Here is a 9,622-nt window from a genome sequence, read left to right as displayed (position 1 = left end):
AAATGAAAAGTTCACACTAAAAGGACATTTTTTTTCATTAGGGGCCGGGTGTGTGATCAGCTGAATGGATAAATGAATATAATAATGAATTCATTGAAATATTGATTTGCCATGTGAACTACGAGAAACAGTGTGTATAAATAACTGGAAGGCAAATAGTTTTGCTAAGACGATCACACTACTTTGATGGTGGACTTTATTAAACAAGGTCACTTTATGATAAAAACTGCAGATGAAAAATTGCATGCCTAGAAAAACCTTTTTATACAAGATGAAAAGAAATCATTGATGTTTGTAGTTTAAAGCCTTATGATGATTCGCTGCAAAAATACACTGAAGTATTCATATTTCAAAAGCTTTAAATGCAGTAAAACATTATAATACCTAATTATCCAAAGTGTTTCTTTTACTTTTCTTAATATTTTCAATAAAATTCAACAGTACATCAAACAATTTATTGTACAGGACTCTGACCGCTGAACACTACAGTATTATACAGTATTATCTTAGTATCATACTTCCTATTTATCACATTTTAGACCTTAATAAGTTTGTGGTTTACAGTTGCATGATTATGAAGTCTGCAATGAAAAAACACTGTATGTGTTTGTTCATGTAAATATGTTCTGTTCATTTGCAGTTCTGTAGTTTCACAAGTCAGAGATGATGACAAAGAAATTAATTGAAAACCTGCTGAATTTCCACAGGATTGTCTTTCAGTGTGTTTTTAAATCATATGATTTAAAGGTGAATTCTTGAAATAGATCATTTTACCCAGCAAGTTACAAAAAGTGCAAGGAAGTGGTCTTCAATACAGTGATGACAAATGCCATTTATTTCCTCTTTCTTTCTCTCGAAGAAGGCCATATGCTAAAGCAGGACCAGATACTCTATCAGCACCCGATACTTTGCGAAATTGTTTAAGGCAATAACCTTCACTCTATATAAAAAACTTGGTGATATAATTTAATTTGATTTTAGTCATGGTAAAACATAGCCATGAAATGAAATGCTATGTGTTTGAGATGAATTAAAGGTATAGTTCACTCATAACTGATAATTGTCTTATCATTTACCCTCCATCATGCCATCCCAAATGTGTGTGACTTTCTTCTGCAGAACACAAACAAAGAATTTTAGAGGAGTATTTCAGCTCTGTCGGTCCTCACAATGCAAATTTTGGAGCTCCAAAAAGCACATAAAGGCAGCATAAAATAATCGATAAGACTCCAGGGTCTAAATCTATCATCTTCAGAAGCAATATGATAGGTGTGGGTCAGAAACATATCAATATTTAAGACTTCTTTTTACTATAAATACTCCACCCTGTCCAGTAGGTGGCGATATGCATGAAGAATGTGAATGTAAAAGTGAAAGTGTAGATTTATGGAGAAAAAAGGACTTTAATATTGATCTGTTTCTAAAGACTTGATTTGAGATCGTGTGGATTACTTTATCTAACTTTGTGCTCTTAAGCTTCTTGTTGACTTGCACGTATGGACCTACAGAGCTGAGATATTCTTCTAAAAATCTTTGTTTGTGTTCAGCAGAAGAAGTGACCTCACCCCGACAAACTACAGGACATAATGTACACAATAAGAGACATTTCTGTGAAAATCACTTCTGAAACCTCTGACGGAAATGATAGAACCATCAAAAACTGATTCTAATAGATGTGAATTAAAATTGTGCAGAGTTATCTGATAGATCTGACAAGAACACATGACAAATTTCCCTCACTCAAAACTTTTCTAAACCTTAGTCATGCACTCAGATCTAGAATACACTGTGCCTGCAGTCTTTGGAACGGAATTACAGTTTTCTTCCAATGTGCATTCCTGGGAATGCACAGTGTGGCCTTCCTCCATGAGAGCTCTTTGATAAATCCCGGACAGGCTTTGATAAATCCCGGACAGGCTTTGGTTGCAGCGATGCCTAATATCCACTCCTGTGCAAAAGTACAGCACTGGGTTCACACAGCTGTTGAAATAGGCTAATTTTGATACCATTTCCCAGCCTAATTTTACTGCCTGGCTGTCTTTATTCACAAACTTGACAAGCCCAAGGCAATGGTAGAAAACAGAAAAATAGAAACAGCTTTCTCTAGAAAATAGTAAAGAGAAGACTCAGGGGTGCAGCCTTCTGGAAAGAATTGCAAAGAAAACGCCACATTTGAAACAGAAAAACAAAAAGAAAACGTTTGAGTGGACAAAGAAACAGACATTGGACAACAGATATTTGGAAAACAGTGTTATGGATCTTAACCCCATTGATCTTTTGTGGGATCAGCTAGACTGTAAGGTGCATGAGAAGTGCCCGACATGACAGCCACATCTATGGCAAGTGCTACAGGAAGTGTGGGGTGAAATGTCATCTGAGTATCAGGCAGACTGTTAGCCTCAGTCGCTTTCATTGCATCTTTTTTCTGTACAATGACAGTGAACAGTGGCAGAATTCAAATTTTTGGATGAATTGTTCTTGAGAGCGTGCTTTGTTTTGACAGCTCTATAAACATTACCAGTCTGCTTGGTGCAAACCAGCATATGAGGCATATCCAGGAAGAGAAAGATCAGAGTTTTATAAGATCAGAAAATGCATTGCTAATGTGTGCATGCCATTGTTTGTACAATATTATGCACAACTGAATGAGCTATCACTTGTTTTGCATGGTAGTCTAGTATTGTGGTGTCATCACTTTTACATTTACCTGCCCCCAAAAATCAAATAACCACTCATGTATTGGTCTTTTTTACATGTTGTTTACTTTGCATATCAGGTAGACAATCCCTTCTTATCTTAATGGACAGTTCTTGGCCAGAATAAGAAAGAAAGTGGGCCTAATACTGCCATACTTGGTCATGGACACTCAGTTCTGGACAATAATTTTTTATCCACTCAATGACATGAATAAATGCAATGAAGCCACAGGAAAATGATGTCCAGGAAAGCTGAATGGCTGATGGCACTACTGTAATGTATGCAATCTTAAGTCTTTCAGTAGTGACTATATTGACTAGTCCATTAAATGCTTTTAACAGCCCTGTGCATAAATCAAGCACTGGTAAAACATATACTGTATTACAATGAAATATTTGTGATTTGTATGTTGCTTGCAAGAAGATTAGTTTGTCAGAAGGGTTTCTTTTGAATGACCATCAATGAAGAAAGACATTCATTATCTGCAGAATTACAGCTTCTACAAGCAATGACAATGTACTTATCAGCCAATAGTGCTCCCTGGTGCCTGCCAATGACTCTACTGCTTCATTGTGCTTCCACTTTGTGGTGAAATGTAGTTTTGCAGAAAATAATTCTGTTTCATGTAGATTCACTAAAATGATGTTTATATGAAATTATGTGTTGATGTTTGTTGTCATTGAAGACTGAAATTATTAAATTTACAATTTGTATTGGCACGTGAACTAAAGTAATTCAATATTGTCTATTAAGCAAACCATGTCCTGAAACTTTTAATATGTTTCTACAATACAATACCAGAACATTATGTACTGTCACCATACATTTGTACTGCTATTTGACTTCACGTCTAGGCTACCTGAATGCAAATACACACAAAAAAAACAACCTTTTGCTATTGTCAGTTTTACTCAAATCCTTGCATGTTCATATTTAAATTAACTGAGTTGATTCAACTAATTAAATTGTCTTGTCAGCTTTGCTTAATCCATGTGTATTGGGACAAAATTAATATTTTTCATTTGGTTAACAGAAACTGGCAGAGCATTTCTAGTCTAGGTGGGTGGGTCTTTCTGCAAGATGAATATAACGGGAGACTTGTTAGTGTTTGATGTTTTGTTATGTTTAGATTTAGAAGAATGCCTGTTGTAATTTTGAGGGTTACCGTCATGATGAAGAGTGGAGCTTGAGCCAGGGTTGAGGACCAATACATTTTGTGCATTATATATGTTGACGTTGATGCTTTGACATAGTTTAAGAAGTTCTGAACATTCTTTTCAAATTTAATAGTAATTTGTCACATTATTAATGTCCTGACTAAACATTGTGATCAGTTGAATGCCCCTTTGGTGAATAAAAGTACAATTTTTTTCTATAAGAGCTAAATGTGTACATTATTCCAAACTTTTGGCTGCCAGTGTGTGTGTGTATATATATATATACTGTATATTTACACATAGCATATAAAATATTTTATTCAATAAAATCTGTATATAATTTTCTGTAAATTATCCTTATCTTGACCCTGAGTAAAGAGCTGTTGTAACATGAACACATATCCTTCTTTAATTTATGGTACAAATCAATTAACTTTCTCTTCAAACTTTCCCAAGAAAAGGCCTCAAACATACACTTAATTAAGCAAGGCATAAATTGTCTCAAACTGATACTTTTGAATGTAGGTGTAAAGCCTCATGAGCCAGACTACTTTTGCATTTGCATGAGGAAAAAGTGTGTGTGTGTGTGTGTGTGGTGTGGGGGTGGGGGTGGGGGAGCGGCAAGTGACAAAATTAAAAGTAAACATTTAGAACAACCATTTTAACTGTTGCATTTAACTGTTGCGTTGCGTTGCATAATCGAATGAGATATGCTCGAATCTATTATTAATCTATTTTAAATGACTACGAATAAAACAAATCAGCAGTGGGATCCAGAAATACAAATCGAGAGGAAGTCTTCTGCAATGTTAAGTAGAGAGAGATTTTAAAAAAGCATAAACAGAAGTTCTTTGTTCCTTTCTTAGTAATGTGCTCTATACATTTCTGTCAGGGGATTTCTGACTGCTGTTTTCTGGTTTTATCAAATTCTTCATAATCAAGACATGTAATATAAGAACTGAGGAATAATTGAATTAAAATAATATTGCTGTTGTGGTAAAGCATAAGCGATTATTCTGTATTTAGGCTATGAGATGCACTTAATTCTCAAAAGTACATTTAACAAGAAAAAACTCCAGCAAATAATAACAATATTTCATTTCAATGTAAACCTACATTGAATGTATTCCACAGATGGCATATAGCAAATACATTTCAATGTAATTAGTGCATTAGAGATGTGACACAAGCACAGAACAAAACCAGCGATGCAGCAAACTTGACCTCATAAACAGAAGAATGACAAGATCTTGTTTCTTTGATTCTGGTTCATGGTATTAACAGAAATGGGAAATTATGGTTTATTTTCTGGTCATGCAATAAACGCATCTATTGTACTAGGCATTATCACTTTACTTTCAGTTCTGTACAGAACAGATCATTTAAAATAAAACTGAAACCCAAAACAAAACTAAAACTAATATCTCACTTTGAACATCTTTTTTCAGGAACTAGTTTTTAGAAATCAATTTTATAGCATTTCTAGAGTGGAAACGTTATGAGGAAGTATTTCTGCTTGTTAAACTGAAAATATCACGTAACCCACTGTGCATTTGCCTGGAATTTTGTTAAAAGTCATCATTAAATTCTTTGGAAAGAACAGTCCTATTACCATATAGGTCTGAATTAGATGCTAAAGATTAAGCTTTGTCAATTAACACCTGCAGATAGATGCTGTAACTTCACCAGTTTAAGAAGTTTCAATAAGCAAAGACTGGAGATGATCAAGTTAAGCATCCTTTATTTTCAAAAAATACAAAAATTAAATACATTTAAACTGAAATGCATGATGGAGTCTATATATATATATATATTATATATCAATTAAACACTGCATGCACAATTATTAGGCAAACTGTATTCCTCATGATTAATTTTATTGTTGAACAAACACAATGCTCTCAGTCAATCCAAAATGTTATTGAACCTCAAACCTGAATGTTTAGCAAAGGAAAAGTGAGTTTTGTCTTTCTCAGGGGAATATATTAGTGTGCACATTTACTAGGCAACTATTAGTGTGCACAATTATTTGCCAACTAAATTACAAAAATAATTTCTCCCAAATAAATTGTTTATTCTCATTTTTTAGAGTAGGTGCAACAAATAAGTAACAAAACGACAATTAAATAAAATGTTTGGCCTTTCAAAAGCGACCAATATATCCGCCCTTCTTTTCAGTAACTGCCATGAGCCGTCCACCAATGGAGTCAGTCAGTTTCTTGATCTGTTCATGATCAGTTTTCACCGAAGCAGCAGCCACAGCCTCCCAAATGCTGTTCAAAGAGGTTAAATCTCATGGTTGAGAAGGACCCACAAGTTCTCACAAGGTGAGGATGGAGGCAAAGTCATTATTTGGGCATCTTTGAGGCCCTTGCTGGCTAGCCAAGCAGTGGAGTACTTGGATGCATGTGATGTAGCATTGTCCTGCATATAGATCATGGCCTTCTTGAATGCTGAGGACTTCTTCCTGTACCACTGCTTGAAGAAAGTACTTTCCAGAAACTGGCAGTAGGTTTGGGAGTTGAGTTTCAGTCCATCTTCAACTCGAAAAGGTCCAACTACCTCATCCATAATGGTAGAAGCCCACACCAGTACCCCTCCTCCACCTTGCTGGCACCTGACTCGAAGTGGTGCCCTGTGTCCATTAGTGATCCAGTCACGGGCCCATTCATCTAGTCCATCAAGAGTCACTCTCATTTCTTCTGCCCATAAAACCTGTAAAAAATCTGTCTTTATGTATTTCTTTGCCCAATCTTGACACTTCAACTTGTGAATATATTCAGTGGTGGTCGTGTTTCAGCCTTCTTGACCTTGGCCATGTCTCTGAGCACTTGGAAACATATCAATATTTCAGACTTCTTTTTACTATAAATAAATAGATCATGGCCTTCTTGAATGCTGAGGACTTCTTCCTGTACCACTGCTTGAAGAAAGTACTTTCCAGAAACTTGACCTTGGCCATGTCTCTGAGCACTTGGCACCTTGTACTTCTGGGCACTCCAGGTAGGTTGCAGTTCAGGAATATGGTGGCACTGGAGGATAATGTGTTCCTGTTATCTTCTCATTTAATTCTTCTCAAGTCTTTTGCAGTTCATTTGCGGCTTTTCTTCTCCATGCGTTTTATGCGCCCAGTTGACTATTCACAACAAAACATTTGATTGTCCGGTGGTCACGCCTCAATAGTTTTGCAATTTCAAGAGTGTTGCATCCGTCTGAAAGGCATTTTACAATATTTGACTTTTCAGTGTCAGTTAAATCTCTTTTATGGCCCATTTTGCCTGAGGTAATGAAGCTGCCTAATAAATATGCACACCTTGATATAAGGTGTTAGTCACTTTCACCACACACTCCCTCATTACACAAATACATAGCACATGAAAATTATTGAATCCAATAAGCATTCAAATTTATTTGTTTATGTATTTATTATATTTACCTTTATTTAAACAGGAAAAAAGACTCACTGAGATTTAAAATCTCTTTTACAGGAGTGTCCTGGCCAAGATAGGAGGCCGAGTTTGCATATACATCTACACAACAAGTTATAACATACAATACTAAATCCAACATAAAACATACAACCAGTTAAAAACATGTACACACCATTAATTCACTCTGTAGGTTACGTAGTAAAATTTTAAAACGACTATAAGACACCAAGTTTTGTAGCTTCATCTCCATCTGGAGAAGATTCCAATCCGAGGTGGCGGCAAACTTGAAGGAAGTTTTACCAAGCTCAGTTCTGACAAGAAGCACGCAAATATTGTAACTTGACTGAGAACGTAATGAGTAATTGCCGCTAGGCAATTTCCATTGAATAAAAAAACAAAGATGAGAGGTCAGATAACCCAGTATGGCTTTATATATCAATAAATACCAGTGCATTTTTGTTTTCAAACATTCAACGAAGGCCAAGCAACTCTTTTGTATAATTCACAATGGTGTGTTGAAAATGTACAATCAGCAATAAATCTCAGAGCACCATGGTACAAAGCATCCAGAGAGGTGAGAATGTAAGAGGGAGCATGCTGATACACTGCATCCCCATAATCAAAAACCGGTAAAAAACGTAGTGGACACTAATTTTTTCCTCAAAGTGAATGAAAAGTAAGACTTATTTCTAAAGTAAAGTCCTACCTTTTTCTTGTATTTTTGCCTCGAATAATTAAAATGTAAACCAAAATGTAATGTGTTATCAATAATAATACCGAGGTATTTGCACTCCGACACTGATGTAATCTGACTCTCCTGAGATGTCCAAAGAGCAATAGAATTTTCTGAAGAAATATTTAGAATTTGTGAATAACATGCATTTTCTTTTTCAATGTTTAAGACCAGCTTCAAAGCACAAAACCTATTTTCGATGATATCAAATGCAGATTGTAAAAAAGCCACAGATTGCTGCTTAGAGGGAGCTGGACAATAAATAATAGTATCATCTGCGTAAAAACGAAACCTTGCATTATCAATATTAAAGTAAAGATAATGTATATACAGTATATAGCGTCCCAACACAGTTCCTTGAGGGACTCCCTTAACAACCTCTTAGGATCTGACCGAATACCTTCCACCTTTACACATTGGGTTCTTCCCTTTATATGAGCAGTGAACCACAAAATTACATTTTCTGATAGTCCTACCCATCTAAGCCTATTTAATGATATGTCATGGTCCACTGTGTCAAAGACCTTTGATAAATCATTAAAGAGACAAGCACAATGTTGCTTATCATCTAAGGACTCCACAATATCATTCAAGACATTTATAATGGCTGTAGTAGTACTGTACCCTCTACAGAATCCTGATTGGTTAATAGACAGAACATTAAGATGATTGTTTGCTAACTAGATTTTCCAAAAGTTTCGAGAGAATACAAAGTTTAGATATAGGTCTATAATTATCCATTAATGAAGGATCGCCCCCTTTTCACAGAGGAACTATAAATGCTGACTTCCAAATCCGTGGATTTTTATGTTAATAAAGAAAAATTAAACAAATATGTCAGCGGAAGTGAAATAAAATCAGCTGCTAATTTTAAAAATAACGGAGCAATATTAATCAGGACCTGGTGATTTATTCACATCTAGTTCTTTTAAAGAAGATTAGACATCAGAGGAAATCATTTGTTCAAAAATGCTATCATTTATAAAAGTCAGTCTTTTATATTTCATCTAAACCAATCAACCCGTGGTGCTCTTGCTATCGCAATCTATGTTATGAACACCCCTGTTCTAGATGTAGAACATAGGCTAAATATAAAAAACTACTCAAAATTTGATCAAGGAAATCTTAATTGTTTCCAAAAAACATCTAGATCATTTTATCGTCCAGCCCTATTGATAACATTGCATTAAACTCTCACAGCAGCCCAATAATCTCAGTGATAGAAAGCTCATTTACAGGCTTCGTTATAGACACACAGAATCTAGTAAGCAGAAGTATGAAATGTGCCTCAATATGTTTCTTCAAATTAGAGGCAGGATTAATGCTGATATCTGGCTTGAGCAAGTTAAACTAACATGACACGATCAAGCAATTGGCCTTTTCACTGCGAAAGCCCTTTTAGGTGCTGCTGTGATGTTCAGCTGTAAACTACGCTCCACATCCAGAACAGTAGTCTCCAGATCTGCAGCTTTGGTGGGATTTAGTGGGAGTCATAAGACTCTTCCTAGCCAATCATGTTGATAGATAAAAAGAAAATCAGGACAGGGAAGTATCAAACACAGACAGTGGGAATATACTTTATTAAAAGTACAGTTACAGCACTT

Source organism: Xyrauchen texanus, chromosome 10, assembly GCF_025860055.1.
Source record: "Xyrauchen texanus isolate HMW12.3.18 chromosome 10, RBS_HiC_50CHRs, whole genome shotgun sequence".
NCBI classification, from domain to species: Eukaryota; Metazoa; Chordata; class Actinopteri; order Cypriniformes; family Catostomidae; genus Xyrauchen; species Xyrauchen texanus.
Note: the sequence above shows the minus strand (reverse complement) of the source record.